Here is a 15080-nt window from a genome sequence, read left to right as displayed (position 1 = left end):
AACTGTATTATTATTTATTATTATTATTATTATTATGAGGATGAGGATGAGGATGAGGATGAGGATGTAGACAAATTAATATACTAAAATGCCCACCCAGCAATAGCAATCTATAAATCACAAAAATTATTTAACAAAAACTTTCATTGCATGCCAAACATTTCTCACCCTTAGGGAAAGAATTGCTAAGGGAAAAGCCATATGCCTTCTAAATATTGAATTTATAACAAGGGTGGGAATATTGCATTGACTGTCAGTGTTTTTTCTTCTATTCTTCTGAAAAGACTGATGCAATGGCCTCTTTCCAGAATTACCATGGCACATCATTCCTTTTTTCTTTTTTCCTTTTTTTTTTTTACTTTGCATCTCTTTGTTTATGTTATTAGCAGGAGATTACTGCTCCCTGTACTCTCTGGCACCCACCTGCATTCTCTTCTGGATGAGCTGCTTGCTGGAGGTTATACAATACCATGCTACAGAAAGGGTCCATTCATGCCACATTATACTCGCGGATTGTGACGCTAAAAGTGGAATCACATTCTGCCTGCATATGCCTAACATTTTGTTGGACTACATCAGAAAAGCCCTGAATGCTCTGCATAAAGCAGAAGCCAAACTTCCTTGTTATGCAGATAATCGACTGTTTAGTAGATGCCATGCCACTCAGGCTCTTCCCAAACAATCCAAGTAGCCAATGCATGTGTGGATTGTTTCCTGGGCACGTTAACAAGCCCTTTGGGACAGGACTGTCTCTGGTAGGCCTGCCACATGGGCACCTCAGCTGAAGACATGAGGGTACTGCTGTTCTGGCAAGAGTGAACTGATGGAAGCACAGCACCTTCCCCCGAGCTAAATGCAAGGCACCATCAACAGCTCTGTTTTCCTACAGCTATAGAGAGACCCAAAACAGGGTTGTCCTGTGTGGTCAGGGGACCAGAATTTTTCTCTGGGAGGGAAAAGACTGTCAGACTGACACAGGGTAAGTGATGCTTTCATACTCTGGAGAGGGTGGGTTACATCAGCTGCACTGGACCAGGGCAGCAAAGCAGCTGTAAGACTTCTCTCTGGCCCAGTTTTCCCTTCCTACCATTCCTTGCACACTTAGGAGAAGCATGTCAGTGCTCTTCTGCCCCAGGTCTGACTGTCCCATGCTGACTGTGGCTGGCTGTGGCAGTGGGGTCCAAGGCTTTTCTACTCCTTCCTGTTCAGTGGGTCTGAGGTGACAGCAGAAGAGGGCACATTCATTCAAAAAGCTGCCACTCAAATCCATGGGAGGAGAACCAGGTGCAGACTCCTGATCCCACACACAACAAACACATCAGGACTGGGATGTGCCTGAGCCAGAAACACCTGGGGAATAGGCCAGTGTTCAGGGAAAGCATCAGTGCATCTGGCTGTTCTCATAATTCCCATACATTGTCAGCCTCAAACACCAGCGAGGCTCAGACACTACCAGGGAGACACTGCTCTGGGCTGGCCTTTGGGCTGACCCAGAGCAACTGCCGTGTCCTGACATGCCTGTCACCACCAGCTACCATGCAGAAGCAAGGCAGGTAGGTCCCCCGCAGGGTCAGCACCTGGCACAGAGTCCGTGGAGAGCCTGGAGTCCAGGTGCTGCCGCTGTTGCGGAGCCAGGGCAGGCTCTGGTCCCTGGGAGGGGGGACAACCCCCTGTTTGTACAGGCAGACAAGCTGAGCACAGGCAGCGTCAAATGCAGGCACTGCTCATGGCTCTGGGCAGAGCATGGACATGGGAGGCAAAGCACTCCATGCACCCACCCCACGGCTGCTGAGCCACAGCCTCGCGCCCAGAAGCAAAGAAGCAGCTCCAGAGGAGGGTCGCTATGCTGGTGAGAGGAGGACCTGAATGACTGGGACTGATGGCAGGCCTGAGATATGTTCAACTACATTTGGGGATGGTGAGGGGCCAGACAGAGGCAGGAGCGAGTATGGTGGCATGAACGTGTGGCAGCTGTGCAGACATGGTGACCCTGCAGCACGTTGCCCCAGGTCGGGAGCTGAGCAGGGCTTTGGTGAGCAGCTTCTGTATTGGGCTTGAAGCTCAAGGATGTCTTGTCTTCTGTCAGGACAGGTCACAGATCGCTGAGCCCTGGCAATCACATATTACAGAGGAGGTATTTTAGGCATAGGGTAGTCACCACAGCCCTCTCCCAGTTGTCTGAATAAGGTTATGCCTGTCCTTTCAGATATGAAGAGTTAGGTGGTTTATGTTCTCCTAGTTTCCTCTCCGTGGCATACAGCTGTTGTTTGCTCGGACATTGGCATCATTATTTACAAGTGTGAGAGCTCACTTACAGCTTTGGTTTTCCTGAGCAGGAAAACAGGAACGTAGCAGTAATCTCCAGGAGTGGACCCAAGCTTCACTGCCCCAGACAAGATGTGTTGGGAGAGTTATGCAGATCTCTTCACAGTGATTGTTCCCACCTCAGCTTTCGCCCTGCAATAGTAATCCTTTGCTAAATTGGACTATTCCAGTGTCCTCCCTCAAGGGAGCCTCTCTGTTCCCCTGTGGTCTCACAAATTCTCTTTGCATCCCATATGGCTTGAGTCAGTATATTCTGAATGTGTATGGCTGGGACGCTACAGAGTATTTCAGAGCAGGTGTCGTGAGAGCTTTATACAGAGCCATCGGTACCCCCCTAGCTGTTTCCACATTATCACAACATCACTGTGTGTGTTTGGGAATCCCATGGCACATGTGATTTCTGCTGACGGTCTGACTTATTTTCAGTCACTCTTTGCTGTTGTGATCTCTTCTTACCTCTGAACTGATGAGGGAGTGTTGTATTTACCACAGTGTCACATAGCACTTGTGGCTCAAATATTGTTACCATCTCAGTTGTCAATGCAGCAACAAACTCAATCCAAATGTTCATGTTATGGTGCAAATTACCCATCAATCACAGCTATTTTGATACATCTGTGACTGTCTTTATATGCAAGGGGTTTAATGAGTAGTAGAGGCTTCTGCCACACTGCTGGAAGGCATTCCCCATGTCCTGGTAGTGTTATTGCAAGAACTCTGCCAATTTGAAAGGTGACATCATACCTCTTGTTGCTTCCTCATGAAGCAGCACACAAACCCCAGTCATTTTCCAAAAAAGACTTGTTGCCTGTCCCAAGGCAACAGGGAAACTGGTGATATTTTGTTCTGGTGTACTGGTACTGATCAAGATGGAGGAGATACAAAGCCAAGCTCTTTCATGCTGTCATTTCCTACTAGATTATTTAATTAAAACATTCGTATTTGCTGACTTTCACCAATACCTATTGAATGCTGGTGCCCAAGATACGTTTTAAGGCTGAAGGACTGACCCGTTGTTCTGCCAGTCCAGTAAAAGTACAGGAATTATTCTCCATTCGCCTTCATTACCTTTTCATCCTCCTGTACTGCAGATCAGGAAAGATATCTTGCCCTGAAATTTTCTCAGCATATACCTACTAAAAGCCTTCACCACCTATAGCCCAGGCAAAAACAGCGTAACGCAGACAGCAATGGGCAGCAATAGGGCTTCCCACACAAGCATCCCTGGCACACCAAGGCAGGACTCAGACCTGTGTATCGGGGGGTTCCTCAGGGGCCTTTCTATCCACCAGCAGCCAGTCTGCAAACATGGAGCCCAGAAGACTCTTGCACACTCTGACTGCCTCTTCTCCAACATCCCATCATTTGTGAGAGCAGCTGGTTAAAGCCAGGACCCTAATAACTCTAGCAGTTATGGAAGACTGTGCACGCGTGAAGGGAGGGCCTACTCATGACATGGGGAAAAAGCTACTCCTTCTTGGATCCCAGCATCCCTGCTGACTTTTCCCTGCCACCCCCACGATATGAAATAAGTTTGTGGGCTGTAGATCTGCTCTGGTCTCCACCTGCCCTGCTGATGGCTTCAGGAAAATCTGTATCTCTTTGTGTGTGATCTTCTTTTTCTTAAGGTAACTAGCAGCCAGCAGCTGACAGGAAAGTCTCTAGCAGGTAGCCCAGTGCCCTAGTTTTCCCACCAAAATGTAGGTATTTACTTAGTTTTCTAATATGCTTGGGATGATGGGGCGTCATGACTCATCTATGCTGAGACCACCTCCCCTACACATTCCCATAATATTTGCTATCTCAATATCTTGTAGGGAGACAGGAGCCCAGCTGAGCGATTTCTTGCCTGTAGCACAGCTGCTTTGATCTTGTGGCTCTCTTTGAAGGCTTCATTTTATTGCTGCAGATAGGAATTAATGGAAGACGTAAAGGCAGGTTGTTGCCGTCTACTTGTTGGGAGCTTTAATTCCCAGGTGAGAAAGCAAAATAAAGGCTTTGGATCAGGATCCAAAGGATTATGGATGAGTTCTACCTTATCCAGCTGGGACTACAGTAGCTCAAGCAGAGTTCTGGGCATAGTGGTAGCCCTGGCTATCACTGGAGTCCGTTTTCTCATCACCTGGCTACGGTTTACATTAGATAGCAATATCGCTGGCATGTTTTGCACCATGACTCTTTGTGTTCGCTGTTGTACAGGGTTGCTAGTACAGCTATGAGTGGAAGAAATCTGTATTCAAAGGACAACAAAAAGCAAATCTGATGGAGCTGGGAATTATATGTCCCTGGATGTGCACAAAAGACCTATATGTATTTGCAAGGGTCGGAGAGCAGTCTGAACGCATTTTGAATCTCCAATATTTGCTTTAGGAAGGAGAATAACCCAGTCAATTGCAGTAGTTTTTATCTGACAAGCCTCATACCTTGGAAATCGCAGCTAATGTTTTACAATTTCATTAATGAGTGCATAACTGTGGTGCAGGAGTAAAGACCTCCAAGCCTTTCATCTGTACATTATGTAATTTTCAGAGAATGTCGATATAGTCCTATAGGAAAGATGTGTATGATGTATTTGCTGTGCAAGAAGCTCTTGGGGTCCAGCTTCTTAGAAACAGAACCACAGATGAACATTTAGGTAAGAAAACATTATGCAGAAAGTCAATGGAGAAAAGACATTTTACAAAGAGACAGTCTGAGTTTTGAGGCCAGATCATCATTTCTATGAACTATTTTTTTTATTATTATTTTTGTGCCACTAAGTCAGGTGCCAGCACAAGTCCTTGACCGTTGGGATTACACAGACTGCAAGGATCTCCCAAGGATAATTTGTGTGTGACTGCAGCATTCTGGCAATTCTCACATGAAAGGGGATAAGGACTTATTACTGGTCCCAACTTTCAACTCCAAAGGACACACTCGAAGGTTTAAATTACTGCTGCACCCTCACACACAGGCAGAACAGGACAGTGAGCTCAGGCTTGTTTCCTTGTGCTACTGGAACAGATCGGCAACAACCTGATTCTCCTAGCTCAACACCAGCTGCCGTTCTTGTGTTCTTGTAATAAAAATTAATTCTTGTAATAAAAAAGTGTCTTGGTCTGAAGCCAGGAATGTCTGCCTGCTATGTTAGTAAGTTTTAGATTTTTGCGCTCTTTTTTTTCATATTTTTGCACTTTTACACTTACAATTCTGTCCCCCCTCCCAGGGGAGGGAGTGAGTGAGCATCTGTGTGGAGCTTAGCTGCCTACCAGGGTTAAACCACAACACTGCCATACAGTAAAGCCCATAACAGTGTGTTTTGGCTGAAAGAAGGTGTAGAGACTTCAGTCAATACAATGAAAATTCAATACAATGAAAATTTTCTTCAGCCACTTTCAGAAAGAAGAAAACGTGGAGTTGCAGACTCACCTCTGATATCACGCTTCTTTTCCACTGCTTTATGGGGGGACACATTTTGACCAAAGGAGCAGAGAGCTTGTGGAAAGTGCAGGTAGGAAATAGTGGGAGATGTAAAGGCAGGTCGTTGTCCTCTACTTGTTGGGAACTTCTAGGCCAGGTAATGTGCTCTAGGTTACTCACCATTTTGGTAGCCCTTCACTGGACTGTCTCCATTTTTTCACATCCCCCTTGAACTGCAGAGCCCAAAATGCAAAACTGTGTTCCAGGTGTGACTGCACCAGCCCCAAGTACAGGAGGGAAAGTAACTTCATTCAGTCTGTTGGACAGACTATTCCTAATCCATCCCACTATGGGATTTGCTTTCCTCACAGTGAGTAAGCATTGCTGGTTTACATTCAAACTAGCATCTTCCAAAACTCCCACATCCTTTCCAGCAGGGCTAATGCTAAGACACCTCTCTGTCCATATGGAATTATTCTGCCCCACGTCGAAAACTCTACACTTCTCATTACTGAGCTTCACTAAGTTTCTGTTGCCTTCACCCTCAGTTTTATCAAGGTCCCACTGGATTGAATCTCTGCCATTCATGATCTTCAGCCACTATGCCTAGATTAGTGTTATCTGCAAATTTGCCAAGGGTGCGTTCTATGTCATACTCAGGGTATTGATGAAGATTTTGAAAGATGAGGACCTCATTGTTAACTACAGGGGTACTGTTCTCATTAACAACTCCCAGCCAACTACTAATTAGCTGCCAATTGCTACCCCATAAACAGTACAAGCAATTTTCAAAAGTCACAACAATCCATTTTTCCAGCCCATACATCCTCAACTTCCAGATAAGACACCTGCAAGATATACTGTGAAAATCCTTACACCTTTACACAGAGCCTAAAGTTGTTTAGCATAGTATTTCACAAGGTGTATTACTTCCACCACTAGCTCCTCATCCATGCATTAATTTAATCTAAAGTTTCCAGTTCATGAGATAAACAGCGCCAAGAAAAAAACATGGGTGGGGGATGCAGGGTAGGGTGTCCTAATGGGACACAGACTGGCAATCCTGAGATGCTTCCACTGTCCCACTCAATCTCTGCTGCCTTGCCAAGATGTGACTTCTTGTTCCTGGTCTTACGGAGAGTCACAGAACATGGTGGAGGGGAAGCCGCATCTTAAGGGGTGACAGAGAGTGCAACAGCTGTCTGATCTACAAGTCAAGAAGGATCCATTTTCAGCACGCCCAAATCCTCCCTCTTCCATGGGAATGTCAGAACTGCAGAGCCTTGCCCACGCCACATTGCTATGCAGGACAGCCTGTATCCAGGGTCTACTCTCATTCTGCCTCTTTTCTATTAACTCTTTGGTAAGGCCTTTGACACCATCCCCCACAGCATTCTCCTGGAGAATCATGGCATAGACAAGTGTACTCTTCGATGGGTTAAAAACTGGATGGATGGCCGTGCCCAGAGAGTTGTGATTAATAGGGTGAAATCCTCTTGGCGGCCTGTTACCGGTGGTGACCTTCAGGTCTCAGTTTTGGGGCCAGTTTTGTTTAATATCTTTATCAATCATCTAGACGAGGGGATTGAGTGCACCCTCAGTAAGTTTGCAGATGACACCGGACTAGGTGGGACAGTTGATCTGCTTGAGGGTAGGAAGGCTCTACAGAGGGACCTGGACAGGCTGGATCCATGGGCCAAGGCCAACTGTATGAGGTTTAACAAGGCCAAGTGCCAGGTCCTGCATTTCGGTCACAACAATCCCAAGCAACGCTGCAGGCTTGGGGAAGAGTGGCTGGAAAGCTGCCCAGCAGAGAAGGACCTGGGAGTGCTGGTGGAACCAGCTGAACATGAGCCAGCAGTGTGCCCAGGTGGCCAAGAAGGCCAACAGCATCCTGGCTTGTATCAGGAATGGCGTGTCCAGCAGGAGTAGGGAAGCGATCGTGCCTCTGTACTGGGCACTGGTGAGGCCTCACCTCGAGTGCTGTGTTCAGTTCTGGGCCCCTCTGTACAAGAGGGACATTGAGGTGCTGGAGCGTGTCCAGAGGAGAGCTACCAGGCTGGTGAGGGGTCTGGAGACCAGGGCATATGAGGAGAGGCTGAGGGAGCTGGGCATGTTTAGCTTGGAGAAGAGGAGGCTGAGGGGAGACCTCGTTGCCCTCTACAACTCCCTGAAAGGAGGGTGGAGAGAGGTGGGTGTTGGCCTCTTCTGCCAGGTGAATAATGACAGGACCAGAGGAAATGGTCTGAAGTTGTGGCAGGGGAGGTTTAGATTAGATATTAGGAAGAATTACTTTACTGAAAGAGTGGTCAGGCACTAGAACAGCCTGCCCAGGGAGGTGGTTGAGTCACCATCCCTAGAGGTATTTAAGAAACATCTAGATTTAGCACTTCAGGGCATGCTCTAGTGGCAGAGATTGTAGGTTGCTGGCGTTTTTTTGTGGGTTCTTTATTTGGTGTTTTTTTGTTTGTTTGTTTCTTTGTTGTTTTTTTTTGTTTTTTGGGTTTTTGTGTGTGTGTGTGTGTATGGTTGGACTCGATGATCTCAAAGGTCCTTTCCAACCATGAAGATTCTATGATTCTATGATGATTCTATGACTCTGTTGTGGTTTGCATTCAGCTACAGTGGAGTCCAGCCCTGCAGAGATGGAAACATAGGCAGAAAGTTAATGGAGGCAAGATCCTTTTCCTTTCCCTTTTTCCACCAAGTTACTGTTGCTTCTTCCAGCAGATCCTTCTTTTCTCAAGGACAGAGATCTTTGTGGCTGTTCCAAACCTTTCTACAGGAGCACTATAGCTACACTCGGAAATTAAACATGTCCAGGAACTTAGGCCAACTGGCACAAGACTGCTTATGCTTATGAGAGTAAACTATTTCTGTAACAAGAATGGTGAGGCTGGATGCAGACTGTATTGGGAATGGTCCCAGAAAATGCCAGCTGTCCAGTTATGCCTTTGAATCTGCTTAGGAGATTGGTAGCTGGCACAGGTCAAAAGCTTGACAGGGAATCCGCTAATATTTTATCAGTATAAGTGATTAGCTTCCCCTATCTGGAAATGTTCCCTGGTATAGTGCGCTATACTAGCAAAGACATAGCATGCGACATAGTTTTCTCCAGTGTAATTCACTAATGTATGTGAACTTACAGCAGACAAGAAATAGAATTGAGGACTTTGGATTATAGAGTTCTTTGCAAGATGTTTACAGGCCAACATGTTAGGAAATACAAATTAATCATTAGTGGGAGAAAGATAAGCTTTGTGAAAGAAAATAAAGCTGCCACAAAGGATGAGTAGCTCAAATCCCTTCAAGGCATGCTCATCTGAGTGGCCAAGTGACTGAACATGAATCTTTGCAAATTTTGCTTCTTACAGAAGAGGAACACTCCAGAATAGTCTGCCTACAAACTTTCTTTGATGTCACTGTGACTTTTCAGCTGCAGGAAATTAAAGAAGTGTTATCTGTATTGATAGTTTCAGTGACACAGAAGCCCTGGATACCCAGCATTTTTCCATGATGTTCATATGATGCTCAACTCCATTGTTGACCTCTATAAGCATACCAATTGCTTTTCCCTGCCCACTTAGCCTTGAAAACTTTAATCTACTGTTAAGTCTGTTTTCCTTGGTAGGAATCATTGAGATTATTTCCCGAAATCTTTAGCAGAGATACACCAAAAAAAAAAAGTCAGTGAAATATTTTGCCTTTTGGTCAAAATCTGCAGAAAGCAAAAAAAAAAAATCACAGTTATTTTGGCAAAGACTACCTAAGAACATTTCAGGCTATTGTTTCCATATTTTTTAGTTCAATTTTTACAGCTAAATTTGCCTGTGTTTTCGTTGTCTTTGTGTGTTCTCCCAGTTCAAAACACTAATGACTATACTGATTAAGTCCCTGCTAAGTAAGTTGTTGTTGTGGACGCTAAGTGCATTTACCCAGGACTGTAAATAGCCAGCCAGTCTCTGCGGAGAGGTTGCTAATATATAAATCTACTCTGGGAAGACTTATGCAGCACAGTGCTGATGGGTTGTAAGTTCTGGCAAACTTCTGACATACACCCAAGTTATTCATGAAACCATGCTGTTCTGGGATGATTTTACCAATACGCTTTCAAGTAAGATATGTAATTAAGCTACATTTTTCATCTTGATTCCCTTCCTTTATAATTTTTGTTTTGTTTAGTCAAAATGTCAAATGTTGGCAACATTTTTCAATGGTCTATAGTTCTTTCTTTTAATGAACAAGGTGTTTTACAGCTGACTACTAGAATACCAAATAAGGAATTATCCCTTTTCATACACTCTTATTCAGGTGAATGTAGAAGGCAACTGGCAAATTAAAAAATATAAATGTCAATATGTTTCTTTTTATTTTCTTAGTATGTCAAACTTAATGTTAACAAGCGGATTCCTCTAGAATGGTAAATTAACTGTGAGATGTCACTGAGATGGGACTGTCAGCTGTGGTCTGTGAGACCAAGATGACCAGATTTGCAAGGACTAATGAAGGTCCTCCTAAACAACTAAGACATTCAAAAGTCTTTTTCTAGTAGCTTGGGATGTAATTATATGGTAGTCAAAAGCATTCACAACAATGAGATTTTCCTCTAGTATGCTTAAAGTGAATTGTTATATATGCTGCTTGCCCATCCTTTTCAGTCTTCCTGGTAATTTGGAGCTTATAGGGAACCGGTGATGGCTGAGCTTCTGAGTTTGGCATGTGTGCCAACCACACAATGTTGAGTAACATAAATCTGTGACAGTGAATTTACCTTTGCATTCCAGCTATTATGCTGTTTCTTTGTTCTGACATTGAAACCATCATTACTTAAATCTCATTCCATAAGGAGGTACTTGTAGCTTAAGATGGAGTCAGAATTTAATCGGTCCTTGAGTTCATCAGATATTTGGAGGTTTACTCCAAGACATGAGGCTGATTTCCTCTCAAGCTCTTAGCTAAGCTGTCTCTAAATTATCACCTGCTTTTGGAAGAAATAGAGCTTCCCATTCCTAGCAAGATGCTGGATACATTGCAGGAGCATATTTACAGCATTGCCTACTAAGATGGTTCAGTTTCCTTCATATGATACACCTTTCCGAACTATGTTTTTTCTTGCTACTTAGGTGGACAGAGGGTGTTGTTACCAGAAAATCGTAACGATATTTTTAATTGCACTTAACTTTCTCTTTGAATTATAGAATAGAAATAATTCACTCAAACATAAGACCACGTTCTTCAATACACATAGTACTGCCCCAACCGCATGTATTTGAGAGAACAAAAATTAGATGCTGTTAAGTAGGACTAGAGTTAGGCCAAGAATAAACATACCGGAGAATTTCAGTTTTATTAGCGTACCCTGCTGTGGCCATCTCCATTACCTTATATCCTGGATCTTGTGAAGCAAAGACTGCTGCACTACAAACTTTTGCAATGCTAGTTCAACATCGTGTTATTTCCCTGAGAATCTATGCCTGTACACAGAAGGAGACTTGAGAGGGACATGGAAAGGGTTGAGTTATATGTCAGCCTGGGAATGGGGGCAAAGAGCAGGGGACATTCATATCAGAAAAAGGATATAAGAAGGAATCAATTTCTCCAGCCATCCCCTGCTGAGTTTCCATTAAGTCCTGGCAGCAGTGGGAATCAGCTACTTCTTTTCTCAGCTGTTGCTGTAACCTGAAAAGAGCCCCGAAAAGCTATCTTCAAGGTCATATTGAGAAGATAGGTCGGTGCTGCACTAGACGATGTGGCTTAAGGAAAAGGCAGCAGGAGAGTTTCTTTTATGAGAAGCCTTCATACTTTAGATAAGCTCAGTACATAGGCGTTTTCCTCAACTTTCCTGGTAGAGCACAGATTCTTCTCTCTTTCTGATAGAAAATCAACTGAAATTGACATTATGCCTGAGTGCACATACCCATCTTCAAGTTTAAATTGTTATTACTCCCTCCAAATCCATTCCACTTCATATGTAGAAATTGTGTGAGGCTCCGTAAGCCAACCAAAAGTTTTTCATCATTTTGTACTTTGTATTTTTTGCATTGTCTTTGGACAATATGAGACAATCACATTGGGAAAAGTGTCTACAGTTTGAATTTGATAATACAATTCAGTAAAAATATAGTTCTGTAAAGTAGACTTTTAAGTAAATACGAAGACTGAAAAAAACCATCCAAAGAATTTGAAGTATTTGAAAAGACAGAAAAAGCACTGTAACTCTGTTTATAACAATACAGGTGTCACCTGGGTTTAGGACTGTGAAATATATTGGCAAACAGCATGTTGCTCATGTACAGAAAACTTGTAAAGCAATTTAACAGTTAAGGTCTGAATATCCATAGGTACTTACATATGGATATTATAGGACTGTGACCTACAACACTTAAGGATATATTTTCACTATTTTTTCATGATTTTTATGAATATTGTTTCAATTATCTTCCCTGTTTATAACACACTACACAGAAATATACACAACACTATAATTTTTCCTGAAATAAAATTGGGAATTGGTCATATCTTTCATGTACCTTTAATGCAATACCTTTATAAAAGTACATGTAGATATTTTCTGTTATAGCTGTTGAATAGCACACAGGGTACCCATATATCCTCCCGGAACACCGACCAAATCCACTTGAAATTTAAATAAAAAAAAATTGAATGATTTGCAGCTAAAGGAAATATCATCTGACTACTAGGAGGATATTAGGGAGCAAGGAAGGAATACTTCTTTCCCACAGCCTGGCTCACATGTGAGAAGCTATCCTGGGGTTGGGACTAATTCCATAGAAGGCTTTTGGTTTTTAAAGTTTTGCAATCAGACCTGATGCTACATTAAAGCCCGCCATCCTAAAAGTACCACTGAGTGACTGTCAACACCTGGAGACACCTCGTCTCACTGACTGTTTCTTTTTTAAAGCAGACCTTCCCTCCACTGACTGCATGCCCCTGCCTCACCATGCACCTAACTGATGCCTGTTACACAGCTGGGTCCACATGCTGCGCAACACAACAGCAAAGCCCCAGCAGAGCTCTACTGAGAAGACTGGCTCTGTCATTGGCCACTGGAAACTCAAAGATTTTCAGTCCCTAAAGTCACACTCAGCTAGACTCTCCGTATAGCCCCTGGACATCCAGGCACATCCTGAGGGCACTTTGTCCCAACTTGACAACACTGCATAAGACAGGCTTGCTACATACCATTGAGAGCAGTAGCCCACAGAAAAGCAACTGCAGTTACTCAGAGAAGAACTCAGGGATAATGGTGGATTAAAAATTGGACCTGTACCGGCAATGTGCGCTTGCAGCCCAGAAAGCCAGTCAGATCCCGGGCTGCATCAAGAGTGGCCAGCAGATCAAGGTAAGTGATTCTGCCCCTCTACTCCGCTCTTGTAGGACCCTGCATGGAGTACTGCATCCAGTTCTGGGATCCCCAGCACAAGAAAAACATGGACGTGCTAAATCGGGTTCAGAGGAGGGGCCTGAAAATGATCCAAGGTCTGGAGCACCTCTCCTATGAAGAAAGGCTGAGAGAGTTGCGTTGTTCAGCCTGAAGTTGAGAAAGGTTAAAGACCTTTTTGTGGCCTTTAAATATTTAAAGGTGGCTTATAAAAAAGACATTTTACAGTGCCTGTAGTGACAGGACAAGAAGCAATGGTTTTAAACTGAAAGAGGGTAGTTTTCAAATAGATATAAGGAAGAAATATTTTATGATGAGGGTTGAGACACTGGAACAGGTTTCCCAGAGAAGTTACAGATTAGACCACCAGACACCATTAGAAGTCAGATTGGATGGGGCTTTGAGCAACCTAATCTCATGAAAGATGTCCTTGCCTATAGCAGGGATGCTGGACTAGATGATCTTTGAAGATCCCTTCCAATGCAAGCCATTCTATCATTCTACTTAATACTTATACTGTTGTTGCCAGAGGATGCTGCCTTTACGGTTCAGATATTACAGCTTCCCTGGGAATGGGAGGCCAGAGCTCCCTCCCCAGTCTGATGGGAGAAAACCCTCTGCTCTCATGTCCTGGGAGAGGTCTCAGACATCCCTAGTCCTCCTATGGTCTTCTTAACACCATGTTCTGATCTGCCAAGGCTCTCCTGTCCCTTCCTCGGCCAGAACTAATAACCCACTGAGCTGCTGGACAGCACATGGAACTCCAGTGCTTCAGTTTTAAACAGTTTTGGGTTCCAAGCTGGGGCCCAGCCACACAAAGTGTGGGTGCTACAATGTTAGAGCCCTTCTTGGAGCAAGCTCTTCATGCACAGGGTAGTGCCTGATGCTGGATATTACCTTGGATCCCATGAATAATTTTTATAACCTTGTCCCTGTGTTCCTGACCTCTTTCAATAACTGTCATTATTGGAACTGGCATGGAATACCAGGAAAAATTAACCCTATCCCCACCGGAACCAGGACATTAACCAAAATGCCAATAATCAGGAGAAGAGTGTGTTTAGATCTGACAGCATTTAAAGAGCCTCAAGTGACAGTGCCCGTTCCCTAAAACTAGATGAGTCATTCTCCAGGACTGTCAGCAAATTCCCCTTTCTCAGAGTATCAGGACTGCCTAAACCCTCTAATGCTTTGATATAGGCAGCACCATATTGAGAGCTTTTGCTGTATGAACTGTATGAATGTGTAAGTATGAAAGGTATTACTTTCTGGGAGTTGTGGGTAGGGAAAGGCTGAAGGGGTCTTTGCTTTTTTCTCAGTTTGTGAATTTGACAATGGGAGCATGCATACGGGAGACAGGATTTAGCCGAGACTGTGGTTTGTTTATGTTAGAGGAATTGGAAAGAAGTGCTGTGTATTGATGGATAAACTGAGGACTGAAAGTCCCTTTACCTAAGTTGCATTCTGGATACACAAGCTGAGCTCTGGGATGGTGGAAGGTCTCTGGAATTCTGCAGGAGCAGAAATTTGTTCACGGATAGAAAAAAGCTTGGATGATGTATAGACTCTGTAATGACCTGTAACCACCCCTTGTTGACAAGGGGTATGAACATTCAAATGGCATAGATTTCTACAGGCCCAAATCTTTACCTTAGCGTTTTGCTTTACTTACGGTACAGGTCAACAGGTCAGACTTGGAAAAAAGACATAAGAAAGAACTGAGGTACTTTCCTGAGGTGCCAATATGGGTACTTTCTGATTAATTAAATCAGAAAAGAAACAAGGATCTGTTATTCAGCTGCACTGACCTTATATAGCAGAAATCACAACATGCCTTTATGACATCTCCCTTAGAATTATATCATGCACATGTTTATAACAACACTTCTTGGAGAATCTCATGCCTTTTTGCAATTTCAAGTGTACAGATGGGTACATGTGCATGAGCTTATGT

This window comes from Larus michahellis, chromosome 14 (assembly GCF_964199755.1).
Source record: "Larus michahellis chromosome 14, bLarMic1.1, whole genome shotgun sequence".
Lineage (NCBI taxonomy): Eukaryota > Metazoa > Chordata > Aves > Charadriiformes > Laridae > Larus > Larus michahellis.
The sequence above is the reverse complement of the archived record's forward strand: the minus strand, read 5'-3'. Positions refer to the sequence as shown.